Below are 12,829 nucleotides of genomic sequence, written 5' to 3' on the forward strand. Positions count from 1 at the left end.
AACGTTGGTGCGGGTGGGGGGGGAGAAGGAGAAATATTGGGATTAGGGGGGAGGCTGGGAAGGGATGTGAAGGGTAAACAAAAGGAGGAGGCTGCAATGCTTGGTAAGAAATGTACACATTATCCTGCCCATGTAATTGTAACCCCTCTGTACAGTATCTTCACAAATAAAATAAAATTAAAAAACAAAACAAAAAAAATCTCTTTGAGGAGGTGACTCAAGCAAGGAGTGATGATTAGCTATTTAGAAATATAAAAAATATTATAGAGGAAACTAAAGGTAAAGGATTTTATCCATGTAAGAGACTCTAGAGTATAATTGCTTTCTGGAGAGTTGATGGCAGGTAAAAATTAAACTTAGGAAGTGGTGCTGAAGCTCAAGCTGTAGAGTGTTCACCTTGAGCTGAAGAGCTGAAGGACAGTGCTCAAGCCCAGAGTTCAAGCCCCAAGACCAACAAAAAAAATAAACTTAATGTAGTGATACCTTATCTCAAAAAATGAAATGAAAAGGCAACCAAAATTAGACCAGGCAGGGGGGAGGAGGAGAGTTAAGTAGTAAACCACTTGTATAGAATGTTCTCATCTCTGGGTTTGATTCAAGTAATAAATGCATTTTGGTAAATTTTATGGTCAGATAGAACATTTAAAAAAAAAAAGAAAAGTCTGATATTTAGCCTTCCTGAACAGAATGTATGGAGCTAGAAGCAGATGACTGTGGGAGGTTCTATTACCAGAGGAGGCCTGTAGAAGCAGAGGTCAAAGGAGTAGTAAAGATTTTCTGAACTAAAGTCAAATGGTAGTCACAGCCATGCTCACAAATTCTACAGATTGGAAAAGCTAAAGTATTGACTCTCTGTCCCTGGTAAGACAAAAGAGATGAAAATATAACTGATGACAGATGTCCATTGTCAGATAAATATGAGAGCCATTTAGCAAAGAGAAGAGCAGAAAACCCAGTGCAGATCTGTGGACCCCAATTTGTCCAAAGCAAAGGTTATATAATCTACCTCCACAATATTGTCTTTTAAAGAGGAATAATGTTGTTGACAGAGTTAAAATTGTTTGTCAAAAGTAAAAGTCTGGGGCTGGGAGGTGGCTCAGTGGTAGAGTGCTTGCCTTGCATGCATGAGGCCCTGGGTTCGATTCCTCAGCACCACATAAACAAAAAGAAAAAAGCCATAAGTGGTGCTGTGGCTCAAGTGGTAGAGCACTAGTCTTGAGCTGAAGAGCTGAGGGATCAGTGCACAGGCCCAGAGTTCAGGTCCCATGACTGGACTCCCTCCCTCAAAAAAGGTAAAAGTCCATGTTTGCCAATAGAACTTAAAATTGGGTACATTTTTGAAAGCATTATTTCTTGTCTATCAAGAGATATGGACTGGATGGCAGAGGAGAAGCTGGAGGCCAAACAGGCTCTCACATAGAAAGCAGTTTTAGTGTTCCCGTGAATAGTCCTAGGTTAGAGAATCACACAAAGTGTGCCATCACAATACAGAGAGTTTGGCCAGAGAGGAAAAATCTAGGCAGCTTGGTCAAGGAGACAGATCTGAGTATTTGCCAGTAGCTGCCATGACAGAGAAAGTCTGGGACAAAGGCACTGGACATATGTGCAAGCAGATTCTACTAACAAACAGCAAGAACTGACAAGGAACAGAAATCTTCATCTTGCTGATCACAGGCCAGGGATGCCCCAGGAACCAAGAGTCTGGCATGAGTAGAACCCTGACATCCTCACTCATTCTCACGGAGCAGCAGTGGAAAGGTAGCCTCCCCCAGCCCCCCACCCTCCGCCCCACCATTGGAGAAGATCTCCATCTTTCATACTGACAAAGGTAGGCCCAACAATCAAACAATTGGAGCCATTAGCAGGTCACGGGAACCTGACTTGACCTGCCAGGCTCAGCTCCACTCAGGGGAAAGTCACCTGCCCAGGCAGAAAAAGCTCCGCCCCAGGAGGAGTGATTTTCTTCAATGGGTAAACAGAGCCAGAAGCTGCCCCTCCCCACTGCAGCTTAGACAATTAAAACTCAGTAAACATAAAACCTGAGAATGGCTTCAGGCTGGGCTCTGTGAGTGTCTCATGAGCTAGCTCCTCAGGAAAAAGCTACTGTTTGCTGATGTGCCTCAAACTTACCCAAAACCCAGCCTTATCACAGAAACTCCAAACTAGAGGAAACAGCCATCTCCATCTTTTGTGATACTCAAAGAAGATCTCCCTTCTATTGAACTAGCCTGGGAAGAGGATCACAAAGTCCTGGATAAGGCAGACCTGTCTGCCTGCTCAAACAAACTGACTTAAGAAACCAATCAAGCCACAGGAAAACCAAACACCACAAGTAGACCATGGACTTCACCAAGAGATACAAGGGAGATACAAGATCTTCCCTTCCCCCCTCCCCCGCAAAAAAAAAAATCAAAGAACTCTTTATTCTACCTATTTTTGTTATTTTTTAAATTGTTTTCTTTTTTTCATTTTTTCTTTCATAAGTCTTATTTTAGGAGTGTGTATGCTTTTTTTAAAAAACTTTATTGATCTTTTGGTCCTTTTTTTTCTTTTCCTTTTTCTTTTTCTTTTCTCTTTTTTTCTTTTTTGCGTCAGTTAATTGCTGTTCTGCTCATCCCCAGATATATACCCATCATTGATTATTAGACCTTATCTCTCATTGTGTACATACTTAATCCAGAAATGTATTACTCAATTCACAACCTCTTAGGCTTAACTTCTTTAATAGTAGTATTGTTTCTTTATACCTATATAATTTTCAAGTAGTTCAATTTTAAGAATTTTTACTTTTGATGTTTCCATGTTTCCTTTTTATTTTTCCCTTTCTCTCATCATATCCTTTTCTTCTCTCAATATCATTTCTTTATACCTACATGTTATTTGTGTTTATTTTTAAATTTAAATTTTTGTTTTTCTATTTTTTTCTTATTTTTTATCTCTCTCCTATAGTTCTGTCCTATCCATTTCCCTCTCTGAGATTAGGACTAGGTTAAATTCATTCTTCTTTAACCTCTCCAAATCCCTCTAATCCTATTTCCCCCCACAATTCTCCCTAAACCCAATAATTTCTGGTTTGATGAATCCTTCTTGGATGTTCTTAGCTCATTAATCCATAGTTGTTTGATGTTGAATAGATTTTATTAGTTGAACTACATTGTATCTACAGCCATTTTGACTGTAAAATTACAGGACTCTGGTGATGCTTGCCTTAATATAGTGTTCTAGCACAAAATTGGTGTTACTTTCATACCAAATGGTTAGAACAAGCCAGAGAAACACAAGAAAGATGGCAAGTCCGGGTATCTCAACTCCCACTCATGATAATCAGGTGACAGAACAGTTAATGAATAATGCAGAGGAGAGTTCCAATAAAGCTCTACAAACACTACTGGTAAATATGGTGAATGAAAAAATTGAAAATCTGCAAAGGACTCAGTTTGAGCGTGATAGGGATCAAGATGAGGCAAACCAAAGATTAATACAGGAACTTCATGAGCATGTTGAGGCTAACGAAAAATTACTACAGAAATCTCATGAGCATGAGGAAGCTACTCAAAGATTAATACAGCAATTGTGTGAGCAGGCTGAGAACAGTCAAAGAGAAACACAGGAATTGCATGAACAGGCTGAGAACAGTCAAAGAGAAATACAGGAATTGTATGAGCATGAGGAAGCTGATCAAAGAGTAATAGAGGAATTGTGTGAGCAGGATGAAAATAGACAAAGATCCATAAAGACATTCATGGAATCCATAAACAGCTGTAGGAATCCAAGAAAATCAGTAAGGGAATGTTGAATGGAGCCCATCAGAAGCAAAGGGAGCCCAAGGAAACCATAATCAATCAACTAGGTGATTTGAAAATAAACACTGAACACCAAATTAAGGAAGTAAATAAGTTCATACAAGATCTAAAACAAAGTTCCAACAAAGAATTTGAAGCCATCAAAGCCGACCAACTAGAAGGAAAGGAAATTAAAAAAAAAAAGAAAAAAGAAAGGCTTGACAGTAGGTTAGACCATGCAGAAGATCAAAGCTCGGGGATGGAAGACAGCTTAGATATTATAGAGAAAGAACATACAACTATCCAAGACAAATCCAAGAAATATGATAGGTCTATTCAACATTTGGAAGATACCATCAAAAGGCTTAATCTGAGTATAATGGTTGTAGAGGAGGACCTAGAGACAGAAGTTAATGGTCTAGGAAATTTATGTAACAGTATCCTAGCAAAGAACTTCCCAAACATGCAAAAAGATAGGACTATTCAGATACAAGAAGCTTTTAGGGACCCAAATAGACCAGACCAGAAGAGGACATCCCATCAACACATTATAATCCACAAAGGATCACTTCAGACAAAGGAAAGAATCCTTAAAGTTGTCCAGGAGAAAAGATCAATCACCTAGTAAAATATCCTCAGATTTCTCAGCTGAGACAATTAAAACAAGAAGAGCCTGGAATGATGTATGCCACGCCCTAAAGACAAACAGCTATCAACCAAGAATACTGTACCCAGCTAAACAAACTCTCCTTTATAACAGAAGGTCAAATAAAAACCTTCCATAGTAACAAACAAAGAAAAAACTAAAATAATATACTTCCACCAAACCAGATGTATAAAAGATACTTAAAGATGTCCTACACATAGAAAAACAACAAGACCACATCAAAGACCAAGAAACTGCACCCAAACTGAGAATCCAAGAACCATAGGAAGAACCCAGCTGTTGCAGCTCCCCAAAAGGGAGATAAAATGGCAAGAACTAGCAAACACTTCTCAGTCCTAACTCTCAACATTAATAAACTTAACTCTCCAATTAAGTGACACAGATTGTCTAGTTGGATTAAAAAGCAAGATCTTCTATCTGCTGCCTTCAAGAGTCACACCTTGCCCATAAAAACAAACATATTCTGAAAGTGTAAGGCTAGAATAAAATCTACCAAGCAAATGACCCGCATACACAAGCGGGAGTTGCAATCTTAATATCAGATAAAATAGACTTCAAGTTACAATTAGTAAGAAGAGATAAAGAAGGCCCTACATACCAATTAATGGATCTCACCTTCAGGAGCACATTACAATTCTAAGTATCTATTCGTCAAACAACGGAGCACACAAATTTATCCAAGAAACACTACTTTCCCTCAAATCTCACATAGATCCAAAGGCATTAATTGTTGGGGACTTTCACACACCATATTCCCACTAGATAGACCAACTCGGCAAAAATTCAACAGAGAAACTGCATATCTAAACAACTGCATAGATCAACTAGATTTAACAGACATCTACAGAATATTTCACCCAGCAGCATCAGAATACACATTTTTCTCAGCAGCACATGGAACATTTTCCAAAATAGAGCACATTTTAGGTCACCAAAACTTGTCCAAATTCAGAAACATTGAAGTTATAACTTGCATTCTATCAGGCCACAAGGGAATCAAATTAGAACTCAACACCAGAAGCTACCAAAGAAAGTCCTGTAACACATGGAGGCTGAACAACACACTGTTGAATCACCAGTGACGCATGGAAGAGATTAGAAAGGAAATTCAAATGTTCATGATATTCAGCAAAAATGAACACACAAATTACCAGCTTCTCTGGGACACAGCAAAGGCAGTACTCAGAGGCAAGTTTATAGCTCTGATTTCCTACATCAAAAAATTGGAGAGATCTGAAACCAACAATTTAATGACACATCTGAGCCTCTTTGAAAAAGAGCAGCAAGATAAACCTCAATCCAGTAGATGGAAAGAAATAATTAAAATTAAATCAGAATTAAATGAATTAGAATCCAAGAAAAACATAGAATCAATAAAACCAAGAGTTGGTTATTCGAAAAAAATAAAAAAAATTGACAGACCCTTAGCAAATCTTATCAGAAAAAGAAGAGAACACACCCAAATAAATAAACTCAGAGATGAGAATGGAAACATCACCACAGAAACAACCAAGATTCAGAACATTATAAGGGAATACTTCTCATACCTTCATGCTAGTAAGTTTGAGAACCTGGAAGAAATGGATGATTTCCTAGCAAATATTGACATGCCAAAACTAAACCAAGATGAGTTAAACCATCTTAACAGGCCCATATCAAGCCTTTAAATAGAAACAGCAATAAGAGATCTAGCATCTAAGAAAATCCCAGGACCAGATGGTTTTACAGTGGAATTCTACAACGCCTTCATAGCAGAGCTCATATCAATACTCTTCCAACTCTTCGATGAAATTGAAAGAGAAAGTTCACTACTGAGCTCTTTATATGAAGCCATCATTATCCTCATCCCAAAATCAGACAGGGACTCATCAAAGTAAGAGAACTATAGACCTATTTCTTTGATGAACATTGATGCAAAACTTCTCAACAAAATTGTGTCCAATAGATTTCACCAATTCACACCACAATCAAACAGAATTAATTTCAGGGATGCAAAGCTGGTTCAATATATGCATATCAACTAATATAATTCATCACATCAATAAGAGCAAGCCTATGAACCACTTGGTTATCTCAATAGGTGCAGAAAAAGCATTTGACAAGATCCAACACCCCTTTATGATGAAGGTTCTGGAAAAATTAGGAATCCAGCGAACATTCCTCAATACAATAAAGGCTGTATATGACAAACCTACAGCCAGCATTATACTTAAAGGTGAAAAACTAAAGCCATTTCCTCTAAACTCAGGAATGAGACAAGGATGTCCACTCTTTCCACTTCTCTTCAATTTAGTATAGAATAGAATACTTAGCTACAGCAATAAGACAAGATGTAAACATAAAAGGTATCAAAATAAGGAAAGTTGAAGTAAAACTCTTCCTCTTTGCAGATGACATGATCTTGTATTTAAAGAACCCCACTGACACTTCTCCCAAATTACGTGAACTGATTCGAAACTTTGGAAAAGTAGCAGGGTATAAAATTAGCCCTCAAAAATCAATGGCCTTGTACATGTCATTGTACTCATTACCTTGCTCATGTAATTGTAAACCCTCTGTATGGTATTTTCACAACAAAAAAAAAATCAATGGCTTTTCTGTATGCCAACAATGAGAACAGCATGGCTGAAATCAGGAAACTCCATTCATAATAGCCCCACAAAAATTAAAATACCTAGAAATTAATGTAACCAAAGAAGTGAAGGGCCTCTGTAATGAAAACTTTAAAAACTTGAAAAAGGAAATCAAAACAGAACTTAGAAAGTGGCAAAACCTCCCATGCTCCTGGATTGGAAAGATTAACATCCTGAAAATGGCAATACTTCACAAAGCTATCTACAAATTCAATGCAATACCTATCAATATTTCAACCTCATTCTTCAAGGAAATAGAAGAGGCAATCCAAAAATTCATATGGAAAAATACAAGACTCCGAATAGCAAAAATGATCCTCAACAGAAAGAACAGTGCTGAAGGAATATCAATACCAAATTTTAAACTCTACTACAAAGCCATAGTAATCAAAACAGCTTAATACTGGCACAAGAACAGACCTCAGGACCAATGGAATGGAATTGAAAACCCAGAAATGAACTTACAGACCTATAGCCAACCAATCTTGGATAAGGGAGCTAAAAAAAATAGAATGGAAGAAAGACAGCCTCTTAAGTAAATGGTGCTGGCAAAATTGGTTAACTACTTGTAGAAAACTAAAGCTAGATCCTTATGTATCACCCTGCACCAGAATCAACTCCAAATGGATCAAAGTAGACACTCTGAAAACATTACAGGATGGAATAGGAGAAACCCTAGGTCTCCTTGGCATAGGCAAAAATTTTCTTAATAGAGACCCAGAAACATAACAAATCAAAGAAAGGTTGGCAGAATGGGATTGCATGAAGTTTCAGAGCTTCTGTATGACAAAGGATGTAGCTAGCAAGATCAATAGAAAGCCCATGGATTGGGAGAAGATCTTCTCTAGCCATATAACAGACAAGGGTCTCAGATCTAAAATATATCTGGAACTCAAAAAATTAAATCCCCCAACAACAAATCCTCAAAGAACAACTGCCCAACAAATAGGTGGGCTTAAAGACTTAAGGAGAAACTTCTCTGAAGAGGAAAGAAGGATGGCCAATAGACACATGAAGAAATGCTCAACCTCCCTAGCCATAAAAGAAATGCAAATCAAAACAGCATTGAGATACAACCTCACCCCAGTTAGAATGGCTATAATCAAGAACTCTAATAACAACAGATGCTGGAGGGAATATGGACAGAAGGGAACCCTACTGCATTGTTGGTAGGAGTGTAAACATATTCAGCCACTTTGGAAAGTAGTATGGAAGTTACTCAAAAGACTCCACATAGAGCTCCCTTATGACCCAGAAATCCTGCTTTTGGGCATTTCCCTGAATGATCACAAACAAGGCTATGTTAAAGCTACCAGCACAACTATGTTTATTGCAGCATTATTTACCATAGCTAAGATATGGAACCAACCCATATGCCCCTCAGTAGATGAATGGATCAAGAAAGTGTGGTATATATACACAGTGGAATTCTATGCCTCCATCAGAAAGAATGACATTGACTCATTTGTTAGGAAATGGAAAGATTTGGAACAAAATTGTAGTAGGTGAAGTAAGACAGGTGCAAAGAAACATAAGTCTTATTGTTTCCCTTATTTGCAATCACTAGTATATGTCTGAGACAAGCAGAAAAGTTCAGATAAGACGATGTTAAGTGAAATGAACCTCAAGATAAGGACATTAGTAATTTTTTTCTTTCTTCCTATTGTTTCTAACATATTTAAAAGGTCCCATATGATTTTTTTTTGTGGCTTTGTATGTCCCTCCCCCACAGTATATCCCCTGTTTTCACTGTATTTGATGTTGGTATAATTTGGGGAGGGAAGGAAAAAAACAAATTGTTTAAATCGGGATACAGGTTGACCCATTGCAACAATGAGATTTACAAGATGCTATGTCAAAAAACACACTTTACAATTTAGGCGGGGTTGGGGGCAGTGGCGTTGTGTAGATGGGAGGGAAGGGATGGTAAAGGAAAAAGAAAGGAAGAGTCAACAATGCTTGATAAGATATGTACTCATTATCTTGCTTTTGTAATTGTAATCCCTCTATACAGTATTTTCACAATAAAAATTTTATTTTAAAAAAGAGATATAGGCCCATCATATCCAACATATCTATTGTAGGCAAAATAATTGTGCAAAAACTCCTTTTATGTATATCAATAGTGTTGTGTATGAACTATGACCTCAATTTACTAATTTGAGCAGACAGACTTTATTTCTAGATAAAATGAATCTACTGCTATACCGTTTGATTATTGCCTGAAAAATAATAACAATAATATCATAGGGAACATTCATCTATGTTAGTTATGGTCTCAAATTATCACTATTATCACTATTATTATTTCTTTGATAGTCACCAATAACCTAATATGGGTCCTTATACCATCTTCATTTTTACAGATGAGAGAATCCCTCAGTAATGAATGGTTATATCATTTGCCAATGGTGTAGCGTTAGGACTCCTGCCCAGGCATTCTGTCCAAACTTTGCTTTTCAAATTACTGGCTGTGGGACTCTATGATTTCATTACAGTGTTTCCTTTGATCTGAACTTCTGGGTTGCTTGACACTGAGTAGGAAAAAATGTCTGAATGAATAAAACAATTTTCTACTGAATTGTTAGTGTCTGTGTTTTAACAAGGTAAATAGACTTCAGGTTATTCCCACATGAAATGACATTCATGAAAATGTATTAGCAGGAAATTATGCTCAAGAACTATTATCATCATTTAAACTGCTGGATTTGAGTTAAAAATTCATCTGCTGGAATTCTATGCCTCTGTTGTCCTGTTTATATTCCCTTTCAACTGAGAAAATCTAACTAATAAAGTGGAAATGTAAAATAATGACTCCAGATAATTTGCTTTATTATATTTTCCTTCATATCTAGAATTATTATTTCATTTCATGTCTCCTTCCCTTTATCTACTACAACAAATCATTTTGCTTGTTTGATCAGATTCTGTGTGAGAAGGATATTTTTCTTTTCAGTTATCTGCCTGTTTCTATCAAGGTTATCAACACATTATTGGAAGAAAAAAGTAGTATTAAAAAAAGAAGCAGATATTCCAGTAAGTCATTTGATGTTGGGCAAGCCATTTAATTTCTACAAGTTTCTTCAATCTGTACAATATAGGATTTAAATAACAATGTCTCTAAAATTACTCCAGTTCAAGAGTTACTTATTTTTTTAATTTATTCATTTTGGGGGACTATTACTTGGACTTGTGAGCCCTACCTTTAACACTTTTTTACGCTGCTTCTTTCTTTTTCTTTTTCTTTTTTTTTATTGTGAAAATACTCTACAGAGGGGTTACAATTACATGGGCAAGATAATGAGTTCATTTCTTATCAAGCATAGTAGCCTCCTCCTTTGTTTCCCCTTCCCATCCCTTTCCATCCTCCCTGCCGCCCCCCACCCAATCCTCTTCGCACCCCCCTCCCCGCCCCGCACCAAAGTTGTAAAGTTCGTTTTCGACTTGTACATCTCATTGTTGCAGTGGGTCCACCTGTATCCCTATTTATACGATTTGTTTTTCCCCTTCCCCTCCACAAATTATACCGACATCAAATACAGTGAAAGCAGGGGTTATACTGTGGGGGAGGGACAAAAAAAGCAACAAATAATCTTATAATCTTATAAATGTGTCACTGCTTCTTTCTTGAGGTAGACTCCTTTCCTGCCTAGACATGTGCCTGGACCAGGATTTTTCTATTTTTTTCTTCTTGCCATAGCAGTGATGAAAGGCATAAAGTGCCATACCTAGCTTCTTCTTCCATTGAATGATTTTTGTGGATTGTTCAGCCTGTGCTGGACTGGAGTTCAAATACCCACTATTTTAGCTTTTTCATTATGTAGAATTAGATATGAGCTGCTGGTACTCCATTTCTGGTTCAGGAAATTTTTGGGGGGAGGGGGACCTGACCTCTGGGCCTGGGCGCTGTCCCTCAGCTCTTCAGCTCAAGGCTAGTGGTCTACCACTTGAGTCACAGGGCCACTTCCAGCTTTTTTATGAAATCCATGAGACTCTGTTTTTGTTTTTGTTTTTTGGTCGGTTGTGGGGCTTGAACTCCGGTCTTGGGCGCTGTCCCTGCGCTCTTCAGCTCAAGGCAGCACTCTACATTCTACCGCTTGATCCGCTGCGCCACTTCCTGGTTCAGGAATTTTTGATATGCCCTTCTGATTTTGCTATTTATATTTTCCATAGAACATGATTACATCACATTGTATCTTTACAACACTACAATAAAATTAAGAAAAACATTTTGCCCGTAACAGTCAATATCTGACAGAGATGAATTTTAAACTGATGTGATAGGACATTTTTAGCCTCATTGGGTGAGACTAGTCAATCAACATATTAATATATTAAATTAATCAATTTTTGTAGACAGTTCCCAATAAGCATTTCTTAAGGCATATAGGATTCTTTCTGGCTTACCATTTAAACCAAGTCATCAACTCTGTACTTTACTTTTGAGTTAGGGTCTCCCTAACTTTATTCAGATTGGTTTAGAATTCTCAAGTCTCCAGAGTAGTGGGATTACAGAGTCAACTACAATGCCTGGCTAAAACAGGTTCCTTTTTTTTTGGTCAGTCGTGGGGCTTGAACTCTGGGCTTGGGTGCTATCCCTGCTCTCTTCAGCTCAAGGTGAGCGCTCTACCAGTGGAGCCACAGCACCACTTCCAGTTTTCTAGTAGTTAATTGAAAAAAGAGTCTCACGGACTTTTCTGCCAGACTGGCTTTGAACCGTGATCTTCAGATCTCAGCCTCATGAGTAGCTAGGCGTGAGCCACCGGCACCTGGTTTCTAAACAGGTTCTTAGGTCTAATATCTATGTGGGGTGGGGAGTGGGGCGGTAGGGGGGTTGAGAAGTTGGGGGGGGGTAGAGAGGGGAAGGGATGGTATGGGGAAACAAAGGAGGAAGCAACAATGTTTGATAAGAAATGTATTCACTATCTTGCCCATATAATTATAGCCCCTCTGTATGGTATTTTCACACACAAAAAAATTATAACTTTGCAAGTGCTGATTGTGATTAGAGAAAAATACCCTGAAATTTAGTGAACCTAGATTATAGAAAAGTTTCCCATCTTTAACCAAGATCAAATAACCAACCAGACATACTACAGGGAACTTTGATTTTGGAATCCTTGGAAAAATCATTTCCAATGTTACCAATAACTCTATGTTATACTTAGTTCCTAAATGTGAATGTCTTACTTCATTCCTTAGGGCCATCCTTGTATCATTCTTCCTACTCATTCCTCAGTAGCACATTTGGTCACTATCTTTCTTACAAAAATAACTTTAGCACTTGCCCCCAATGAGGATGTTATTTCCAGATGCATTCCATAGACGATTCATTTTAGTTTTCAGGTTAAATCATAATTGACCACTCTCCAGGCATGAGTTATATTTGCTAAATAAAAATGAGAAAGCAGACAATCATGAATATGACTACTATCAACTTGGTAGAGGATATGAAGAATTAAGATTATAGAATGCAAATGGAAAGAAAGCTTAACTATAATGAATCATGCTAATAAAAATTATTTCTTGATCCCTTATATTTCAGACATTAAATAAACCAATAATATATCTTCATTTTAAAACTGAAGACGTGAAGTTTCAGCATAGATCAAAGAACTTTCCAGCCACAGGAGAAACTATTTGAGTCAGAATTCAGATTTGTATCTCTCTCCAAAATTCACATATTTCTCATACCATACCATACCATAAAGGAGCCATTGTTTCTATTAAATCAAGCAATTTTATTG

Source organism: Dipodomys ordii, unplaced genomic scaffold (genome assembly GCF_000151885.1).
Source record: "Dipodomys ordii isolate 6190 unplaced genomic scaffold, Dord_2.0 Scaffold5, whole genome shotgun sequence".
NCBI lineage: Eukaryota > Metazoa > Chordata > Mammalia > Rodentia > Heteromyidae > Dipodomys > Dipodomys ordii.